This window comes from Manis javanica, chromosome 8, assembly GCF_040802235.1.
Source record: "Manis javanica isolate MJ-LG chromosome 8, MJ_LKY, whole genome shotgun sequence".
Lineage (NCBI taxonomy): Eukaryota > Metazoa > Chordata > Mammalia > Pholidota > Manidae > Manis > Manis javanica.
The window spans coordinates 81,791,856-81,802,506 of NC_133163.1; the positions used below are offsets into that span (position 1 = coordinate 81,791,856).

General features: G+C 43.1%; 1 pseudogene; it reads left to right on the top strand.

The window, feature by feature from the left end:
* Window positions 1–1,649: 1,649 nt before the first annotated feature.
* On the top strand, window positions 1,650–6,573 carry LOC140843117 (large ribosomal subunit protein eL8 pseudogene; annotated as a pseudogene).
* The last annotated feature ends 4,078 nt before the right edge of the window (window positions 6,574–10,651 follow it).

Here is a 10,651-nt window from a genome sequence, read left to right on the forward strand (position 1 = left end):
TGAAAGTGAACACCACATAACTGAGAATATCTGTGTAAAATGACCAGTACCAAGATACATTTTAGTGATATGACAATATTAAGATATAAGGAAGAAATCAGTTGGGGAACTAGAATTAAAGAAATGTGACTTACAAGCAAATGAAATTTAAGATATTTAAGGAAAACAGTTTTAAATGAAGATTTTTTTTTTTTAGTTTGAAGGTAGTTTTACTGTTTTTGACACTTACTAGAAGGGTTAATGAAATTACAATATCAGAGCTTCTGCTTTAGAAAGTAAACATATTCCTTTATGGAGAATAAAACTCAGCATTTTAGAACTTTAACTCAAAACTTCCAAAGTTATTTCCATGCACTATTCTCAGCAATTATTCATACTGTCATGTAGTTACAATTTCCAATATCCTTCATTCCTTGTATAAATTCCCATTTCCACCTGGTATTATTTTTCCTACGTCTGAAGGACTTCCTTCAGGCAGTGAATTCTTTTAGCTTTTGTGTGTCTGAAAAAGTCATTGTTTAATAAATCAAATGATAGACACATCTAGTAAGTTTTATCAGTAAAAAAGGAACAAATACAATGTCAGAATAGAAATAGGATGTAAAAACAGATGCTGCAAATATTAAGCAGATTATGAATAACTGTATGCCAATATATTTAAACACTTTAGATAAAATAGATAAGTTCCTAGAAAAGAAATGCAACCTGCCAAAACTATCTCAAGAAAAAATAGAAAACAGCATCTCTATAACCATTGAAGAAATTGAAACAGAAGTTCAAAATAGCCTCAAAGAAAATATCAGGGCCAGACAGCCTTACAGATGAGTTCTGTAAATGATAAAATAATGTATAGTTCCAATTATAGAAAATAGCGAAAGAAGGAATACCCCTCAACTCATTTCTGAGGGCTAAAATATAACCTGGATACCAAAACCAGACAACATAGTACAAAAAAAATTGCAGACCAATGAAGGAGGAGAAGGGAAGGGAAAATTTCCCATCCTGAAACGGGAATCTACCAAAAATCCATAGCAACAACAAGACCCCCAAAGGGCCCTTTAAAGATTCATGGAAAGCACCTTCATAGCAAGCATTAAGCGAAATGCTGAAGGTCACAAACGAAGACAACACAACCACAGCTCTTGGCACTGGAGGGAAACGATGATAGTTAAGAGTAGCGCGTTTTGTCACCATTATTCCAGGAAGGTAAAATCCCCACACAGGTTTGTTCCGCGAGAACCTGGTCAGGTGCCCTCCTTTGGTTCACAGCCTTGGCACCATTTTGGTAGAGTCACAGAGTAGATAACTTCCGGTCACCTGTAGCTTCTCCCGTTTGCGGATAGAAAAGCTTCCTTCAGAAGGGAATTGTGTGTCTAACGGATTCCAGGAAAGAAATATACTCTTTTTGATCTGTACCTGTGAAATTTCCTTTCCTAAAGAGCACGAGAGCATCAAAGTTATGGGTAAAACTGGGCTGTATTCATGCTGAATTTTCTATTTAATTCAACTATTATCCTCCAGCTCTGTACCGGTAACCAAGAAACTTGCAACCTATATGTCCCGGGATCTTAAGGGGAACCCAGGAGGAAGTCTCCCCTTGGCCCGCGGGACTCAGGTGGCGCAGCGCCCTCTGCAGGCCGGTGGGGCGGCTGCACGGTGTGGAGTCCCGCGGATCGCCGCCGCCTCCTGTACCCGCTCCTTCCGAGGCTGGGTCCAGAGCATCAGGGGTTTGTTTCTCTAAAGGGAGTGGGTTTCCCTCTCGGATGTTGTCCCCAGTACCCTCCGCGGGAGCCCACTGGGGAACAGGGAGCTGAACATCGGGCAGAGGGACCCTGCGAGCCCGGACCCTGGAGCTGCCGGGGCGGCGCTATCCGGACTTTGTATTAGAGCAGCTCGTGGGCAAATCCGTGCAGCCAGCCACGGCCTGTGTAGCCGCACGGAGGGAGCTAGGCTTTTCCAGAGCCCGTACCCGGGCTCCTTTCCCCCAACTGCCCCACCCCCATCTTGTCTTGCACCAAGAAAACCGACACCGTGGCAGGAGTGTTGGGCTTGAAGAGGAGAGGCCAGGGGAGAGATGTAGGAGCGTGTAGAGATGTGGGAACTGGAGGGATCCGTGTGCAAGGGGGGAAGCATTTACAGGGACTTCGGCAGAGTCTCGAAGATTTGGAGGTGTAGGGTGCCAACCACCCAGCTTCTCAGACAGGCCTAGGAGACGCTAGCCTTCCAGGGTAAGAGGTGCCCCCTTCTCACAGCCCACACAGATGGGCCTGGTGGAGTCCTTGTCATGGTGGGGAGGGGCGGGGGGCGGTGAACGGGAGGGGGTGGGGAAGGTGGCAAAGCATTTGGCGTTGCTAACATCCTGAGTAGTGTCCTGGCAGCTGTGCACAGGACGGTTGTTGGTACGTGGCATGGATAGAGCCCTGCAGAACCCGGGGATGGTGGCCAAATCACTGATGTCCTCTAGGAACCTATGACCTGGGATTGACTATACTCATATTGGGAAGGGCAGGCCTGAAGTGAAGACAGTTTTTTCCAGGAGGAGGATGAAGGTCCACATCAGGTTCATGTTCCCTGTAAAAGTAGGTCAAGGAAGAGTGGGGTCAGAGGATGGGCCATGGTCCTCTCTCCCAAGATACCTATTTCTAAGAAGTCATATATACTCCTCTCTTTTCTACACATGTTCTTCTTGCAGTCCTGGCAGTACTGTTCTCACATCCTCTTTGCACTGGATAAGATTTGAGAAGAGTATAGAGGACTTGTCAGTTAAGGAGGTACCTACCACTCATTCCCCCCTTTATGGGCCTTTCCCACAAACATTTCCGAATCCAGTGATTCTTGTTCCTTACGTGAGCAGACAAGTTAACCTAAAAACTTATATCTCTGAAGTGTGCACCTATCAGCCACCTGATGCCACAACCTATGAGTGAGGCAGGCAGTGCTGAAGATCCTTCTCTATGATGGCCTTAGTTCAGAAGGGAACTAAGAAATCCAGAAGCCTTACTTCTTAGAAAATATTTCCACTTCCTTATACATAGGCCTGACTTAAACACTGTTAGGATGACAGTTTTAAGACAGGAGATTTCATGCTTCCTCCACATACTTCTCTGTCTCAGAATAAAGATTGCTGACTCTCACGAACCCAGTGGGTGCTCAGGGTGTCTGAGTAATGACACTGGCATCAGGTTCCAGTCTCCGGGTCTAAATTCTGGCTCCTTTTTTGAATACCTGGGTATCCCAGGGAAGGCTTTTTGCAAAGCAGGTATCATCCCTCGCAGAAGTGTATATTCCTAGAAAAATAGAACCTCCGTTGCCTCTCTCCTTCCTCTAACCTTGTAGAAATGGCATGGTGGATATTTTTTCCAGGCCTTAGGGTGAAAGCCACATGGAAAACTCTTAGGTCTATCAATGATCTTAAGTAGATTGCCTTGTCAGGCTAATTTCATGTTTATTCTTTCACATCTAGAATATTTACCAGCATTACACAGAGAGCCTGCAACATCACTACAAATATGGAGAAAGAAACCTGCACTTTGGGGTCCGTCACAAGCTTGCTGTTGGAGGTTGGCAACTCACCTCATCCTTCTACTCATCATCTCCAGAGGGAGGGTGTCAGGGTCTAGGGGGTGCCACTGAGGCTTTGGGGTGATGCAAAGGGTGGAGAAGGAGGTGGGAGTCATTATGGAGGGTGCTTAAAAGAAGCCTCTTCATTTTGCTTAAAGCTGTACTTTTTATACTGTTATAGTGCTAATTTATGGTATTGAAGATGCACATGCATGTGTCCTTCATGGCCAAGTATTCGACTCTTAAGGCCCTTATCTAGCTCCTTACTCATGGTTACAACACGCTGTGTTTTCAAGATTTTTCAAGGCCAGATATATCCGGGGTGAAGCAGTAGATAGCTGTCCTTATAGAAAACTAGGGAAAGTGGCTGGGAGAGTGGGGGACCTTCCCTACAGAGGGCTCTCGACTAATGATCTCTTTCAGCTCTGTCCCTCTCTGTCTTTCACTCCCTAATTAAGCATTATCTGTGTGTATGAGTCTATGTGTGATTTTCTGTGTATGCATATTAGTTTATATATGTTTATAAGGAGAAATATTTTGTTTTCAAACTGAATTTCCATTTGAGAATTGTTGATTCAAGTCTAATTTTTCTTAAAAGCAGTTGTTAGTGAATTTATAATAAATTAAAATTAATTATTTTTCTGTAAAGATTGCATTGTTTTTGTCTCCACTATTAAAATTGTGAGTATTCTTAGTATGGAAGAAGCTGCTTGGAACTTCGGTCTCCATAATTTCATTGGACTCTCTTTCTCCCTTCTCCAGGGAGGGGAAGAACTTGTTACAGCTAAGGGAAAGAAGAAATGCTCAGCTCCTGTGTTTTCTCATTCCAGAAACGTTATTAAAGGGGTCAACTTCTGCTTTTGTACATTGGCGTTCGGGGAAGGTATGTAGAAGCTCCCACATGCAAAGAAGACAGGTCTGCTCTCTCCTCCAGCCGCCCAGATTCCAAAACGAAAGAAGGCTAAGGGGAAGAGGGTGGCCCCAGGCCCTGCTGTCATGAAGAAGCAGGAGGCCAAGAAGGTGGTAAATCCTTTGTTTGAGAAAAGGCCTAAGAATATTGGCATCACACAGGAAATCCAGCCCAAAAGGGACCTCACCCACTTTGTCAAGTGGCCATGACATCTGGCTACAGTGGCAAAAGGTTATTCTCTGGAAGTGTCTGAAAGTGCCTCCCACAGTTAACAAGTTCACTCAGGCCTTGGACTACTGAACAGCTACTCAGACATTTGAGCTGACCCACAGTATGGACCAGAGACAACAAGAGAAGAAGCAGAGATTGTAGGCTTGGGCCAGGAAGAAAGCTGTCAGCAAAGTGGATGTTACCACTAAGGGGCCACCTGTCATGTGTGTAGGGGTTAATACTGCCACCACCTTGGTGGAGAACAAGGCTTAGCTGATAGTGATTGCCCATGATGTGGATCCCATCAAGCTGGCTGTATTCCTGCCAGCCCTGTGTGGTAAGATGTGGGTTCCCTACTGCATCATCAAGGGGAAGGCCCAGCTGGGTGTCTAGTCCACAGGAAGACCTGCACAGCCCTTACCTTCACACAGGTTTTGGAAGACAAAGGCACTTTGGCTAAGCTGGGGGAAGTTAACAGGACTAATTACAATGATACATATGATGAGATCCATCACCCGAAGGCAGGCAATGTCCTGAGTCCAAATTTGGTGGCTCACATCGCCAAGGTAGAAACAGCAAAGGCTAAAGATCTGGCCACCAAATGGAGCTACGTGCATGCTGGCAAATCTTGGTACACAAGAGTAATAAAAATTCTCCTTAAAAAAATAAAAACAAGAAGGCAGGTGTGGGGCCATCTTGCTGTCTCCAAGAGACCGGAGAGATCCCAGCACACCAAATGTCTTTTGAACTTGAGTCAAATCTCACTCCATTTGCTGAAATTAGGTTAACCTGCTCCGTGTCATCACTGCAGTCCCTGCTGGTCATTCCCGTAGATACCCACTGCATTAGGAAGGCCGTCGGCAGGAAGGTATTGACAGTTGGCATCTCCCTATGGAGCTGTTAAGCAAGTTAAGGACAGACATTGCGAGAGTGCCCTGGGCTGAAGAAATTGCAAGCGTTGGACCTAGCATTTTTGCACACAGGCCCTGGAAAAGGAGATACTGATCAAGGTCTTCGAGGTCCTCTATTCTCAAAAGTGGTTTTTACCTCAAGTGTGTGGAGGGCCGAAAGTGAAATCACTAGATCCGAAAGAGATATCACCAGAACTGAGATCACCAGATATGAGATCAGCCCAGAAGTGATATCATTATGAGCCTGTACATAAGCTGTGCTAGAAAATAAAACTGCACCACTGTTCCGCCACCAGAGGTCAGGGAACCTCCTGATCCCAACTTGGTTTCTGTGTCTTTTTTGTATCTATTTCTTTGTTTTCTTAATTTCCCATCCACCCGTCTCAGGTTCAAGTTCAGCTGGTTTGCGGAGCTGGACTCCGCACAAGTGTGGAAGTCTTATAATGTTCTTAGATTTCAAAAAATGATTTCGTAGCACTAGGGCATAATTCTGGCTATTCCTCTAGGTTGGAGTATGAAACAGGTCCAGAAATTGCCACCAAATTGGGCTACAAGGGCAGTTATGCTAATGAATAACAGAAAGAGCCTATGGGAAGTGACCTGTGTCTACCAAAAACAAAATCATACTGAAGTTACAATGTGTTTTGATTAACATAGGCTTGCATTTATTTCTGTTTCATATAAAAAAGTCCTCTCCAAAAGATCTTAAATATCAAACTAGATTATTTGTACTAGTTCTGGAGGCAGAGGAGAGCAGCTGAAAATGTACAGAGGAAAGCTATAGCAGATCCAATCAGGAAAATCACAGAAGGCATACTCTGAATGCAATAATGAAGGAGGAGCATGGCTGAAAATTGAGCAAGGTATTGTGCTGGTCGCTTCTCTGGACACTTGTAACAAGCCTTGCCGGAGGTCAGCTCGAGTGAGTCCAGGAGTCCCTGAAGGATGCACGGCGTCAGCGACTGAATGAATAAGTGAGGACACAGACACTAGCAAAAGCTGAGCCTGGCCTTTAATGAGAAGTAGCAGCTTGATTATATACTCTTTGATTACATAAAGTACACATATTAATCATATGATTGACACATAGCACGGTTACATGAGTTTGGAGAATGAGATTACATCATTTGGCAGGTCTTAGCAGTTAACTTGTTTCTTTTTTTTGTGTGTGTGTGTGTGTGTAGATAATTATTTTTTATTGAAGGGTAGTTGACACACAGTATTACATTAGTTTCAGGTGAGGCATACAACACAGTGATTCAACATTTATATACATGATAATTCTAGCTATCAGTTATCACCATACAAAGTTGTTACAATATTTTGACTATATTCCTTATGCTATACATTACATCCCGGTTACTTATTTATTTTACAATTGGAAGTCTGTACTTTTTTTTTTTTTTTGAGAGGGCAATCTCTCATATTTATTGATCAAATGGTTGTTAACAACAATAAAATTCTGTATAGGGGAGTCAATGCTCAATGCACAATCATTAATCCACCCCAAGCCTAATTTTCGTCAGTCTCCAATCTTCTGAAGCATAACGAACAAGTTCTTACATGGAGAACAAATTCTTACATAGTGAATAAGTTACATGGTGAACAGTACAAGGGCAGTCATCACAGAAACTTTCAGTTTTGCTCATGCATTATAAACTATAAACAGTTCAAATATGAATATTCGTTTGATTTTTATACTTGATTTATATGTGGATACCACATTTCTCTATTATTATTATTTTTAATAAAATGCTGAAGTGGTAGGTAGGTGCAAGATAAAGGTAGAAAACATAGTTTAGTGTTTGTAAGAGAGCAAATGTAGATGATCAGGTGTGTGCCTGTAGACTATTTGTTAATCCAAGCTAGACAAGGGCAATAAAATATCCACGGATGCAGAAGATTTCTCTCAGAACGGGGGGGGGGGGGGGTGGTGGTGAGGTTCTAAGCCTCACTTCTGTTGATCCCCGATTTCTCACCTGATGGCCCCCCTGCGACTGTGCCTAGTTAACTTGTTTCTAAGTAAGCTTGGTTGTTAGTTATTGTGGCCAGAAAATCTTACAAAGGTTAGGTAGGTGCCAGACTCTTGGTTTCTTTACAGATGACTGTCTAAAGTTCACTATTCTATTGTTTTTACGTAAGGCCCTCATTCTTTCATAGCTATACTTCCATTCTTCATCTGCAGTAGGAAAGGAGGCTGTCTCTAAAAGAACACGATGACTTTTTGGCAGGAAGGAACAAATTTTATGGACTGTGCCTTGGACTCATTTTCAGTAAGACTTACAATGGAGATTTTTCTGATCTGAAGTTAGGTAATGCCCTGTTCTCATTTGTTTTATACTTTGCTATGTTGTTCTCTGGCTGGCTAACCACAGAATATCATTTGTTCTCTGTACCCACTTGTTGCCATTAATCATTGAATATGTTATTTGGAGTCCATATAGGGGCAGGGAAAGGAACCCCAACCCAGGTAAATCTCCATATCTTTTTCCCATAAACTTGGGTTCAATTCTCATGGGGTCTCACTTTCCCATCATCAGGGGTAGTCACAGGAACAGTAGTGGTTTTTTACCAATTTCCTCTAGGGCCAGTACCTAAAAATTTCAGGGAGAATTAAATATGGCCTCTTTCCTGAAGGGGCAGTTTGAATTGAAGCCAAAATAAGCAAATTTATTAGGAGGGACATTTTGAGCAGGAGGGATATCGGGGTTGCTCCTCTGGGAAGGCCGCTGTGCAGTCCCTTCCATCCGACTGCCTGGACTGTCTCATCAGGCTTGCGGTTCAGACCAGCTGCCAACAAAGCCTGATGGATCATAAGCATGTTGTCTATAGGAACCAGGCAGGAACCATCTCTGAGTGAATAGACGGGATATGAATCAGTCCATGAAAAAAAAATTATTGCCATCATCAGCAGAGGCAGAGGCTACCCAGCTCTAACTGATCTTGTGGTAATGGAGACTCAGGACACCCACCAAACATCTCCTGATTTTTAAAGATAAGACAGGAATACAATATTTTATTTGAACTATCCCAATTTGAAGTGTGAGCATCCCAAACCAAATATTGTGAGTCACGCTGATATATGCCGATCAGCCAGGTTTTGACCCAGAAACACCCCCTGTGACTTCAGTGTATGATTTTTACCTTGTAATATGGACACGTCAGTACAGGTCTTTCTACCTATTGAGACTATAAGCACCTTAGAGGGACTGAACTACACTAATTCATTTTTACATCTTCATCACCTGTTAAAATGCTTTCTAGAAAGAAAAAAAAGCTTGAAAAAGCATGGGGAAAAAACCTTGGCTCATGATAAAGGCATTGATGCATTTCAGCCAGAACATGAGTTCAAGACAGAGTCCTATTAGCTTTGTACTGAGTTCAGACCAGTTCACCATTGTGTCCATATTTTCATAAAAGACATCAACAGTAAAATTATTGCATTTCCAGGCAACAGGAATATAGAAAGGTAGTAAAAAATGATGTGGATTAATTTTCTTGAAAGGTTTTATGATACCACTTAAGGGTCCAATTCAGTTTTCTAACCTAGAAGTTGGACCAGAGATTTAACATCTCTTAGCTTAAGGCCTTCTGCACCTTGGTACACTGCCCATCTGTACAATGTCCCACACCATCTTAGTCTAGAATGCTCATCTCTTCCCCAAAATTCCTGTACACTCTGCTTATACTTTATGTACCTGCTCAGATGGACCTTTATTCTGGAAGCCTTCTTATCCCATGAGGCCGAGTAAGACCTTCATCCTCAGGGCCTCCATAAAACCATGTTCACACAGTGTTATTATCTTTGTCACACTGTAATAAAAATATGTGTCCCTAATTATTCTCTTCTTCTCTGGGAACTAAGAGTATATTTCATGCATCAAGTTGTGCACTGTGGCTTCCATAGTTTCAGGGTTATATTGCCCTGTCCATTGATGATCATTTTATAAACTAAAAAAGAAATTCCTGTTAATATCAAGAAACGAAATACAGTAGGAAGATAAATGACAACTCCAGGAAAGACTGTTTTGGAGAAAATAACGCAGATTGGAAAGAATACAGGTGTCCTTTACCTGATACCAAATGTTTATTCTTTGGAAGATTTGACAGAAAGACTTTCCTCTGGGTGTTTTCAGGTTATGCTACTTCACCTGGAAGCAAAGGCAAAAATCAGGCAAGAATGAAAACAAGAGAAAGTGAATTCAATGCAAGGGGAAGAGAAAAAATAACAGTGACGACACAAATTCATAGATACAAAACAATTTTAATTACTTGTAGGATTTTGAGCAGCAGGAAACTCAGAGCTCAAGTTTCCAGCACAGGGAGCTGGGGAGTGGAGAACATTCAGATGAGAGGGAACATTTCAGACTAAAATGAGAAGGGGACCTGGGTTCCTCCTGTGCAAACAGTCCTCCCTTGGTCTATTTGTTCCAAGTACTGAGACTAGCTTCCTGTATCTCAGCCCTTTAGTACCCTGCCCCAGGCTGAGTTATAAAATCTATGGCCATTCTGCAGCCAGTGTATATCCTTCATCGGCAGAGCCCAGACCACTGGCAGAGCTCTGCACTGCACAGGATGCCTGGAATTGGATTTTTTCCAACAGAAGCAGCACTAGTGTTGTCCTTGTCCTTGGCTATGTGTTGATCAGCAAATGATAAAACAAAGAGGCTCATTGCCCAAGTGGGCCATGTGCTGCTCTGTGGTTTTCTTCACATCCTAGACTCAGAACCGTCCAGGTTCTGCCAGCCCCACCCACAGAGGCTGCTTTGTTGCTCTGTATCTACAGACCAAGTAGGGAGGAGACCAGCTGCCCACAGCACATCGACTGAGTAAGACAGTGAGCCACAGAGCTGGACAGGAGAGACAGTGAGGGACAGCAACTGCAGGAATGCTGAGTCAAAGTGAGTGCCCAGGACACATGACAGACTTTGGGAAGTGGAAAGGAAAGGAAGTAGAAATGCAGTGACAGCAAGGAGTGATGAGGGAGAATGTCATTTCTGGACTGACATGCAGGAGAGACACAGGAAGCATGGTGCCGCAGTGGTGGGATTCCCGAATG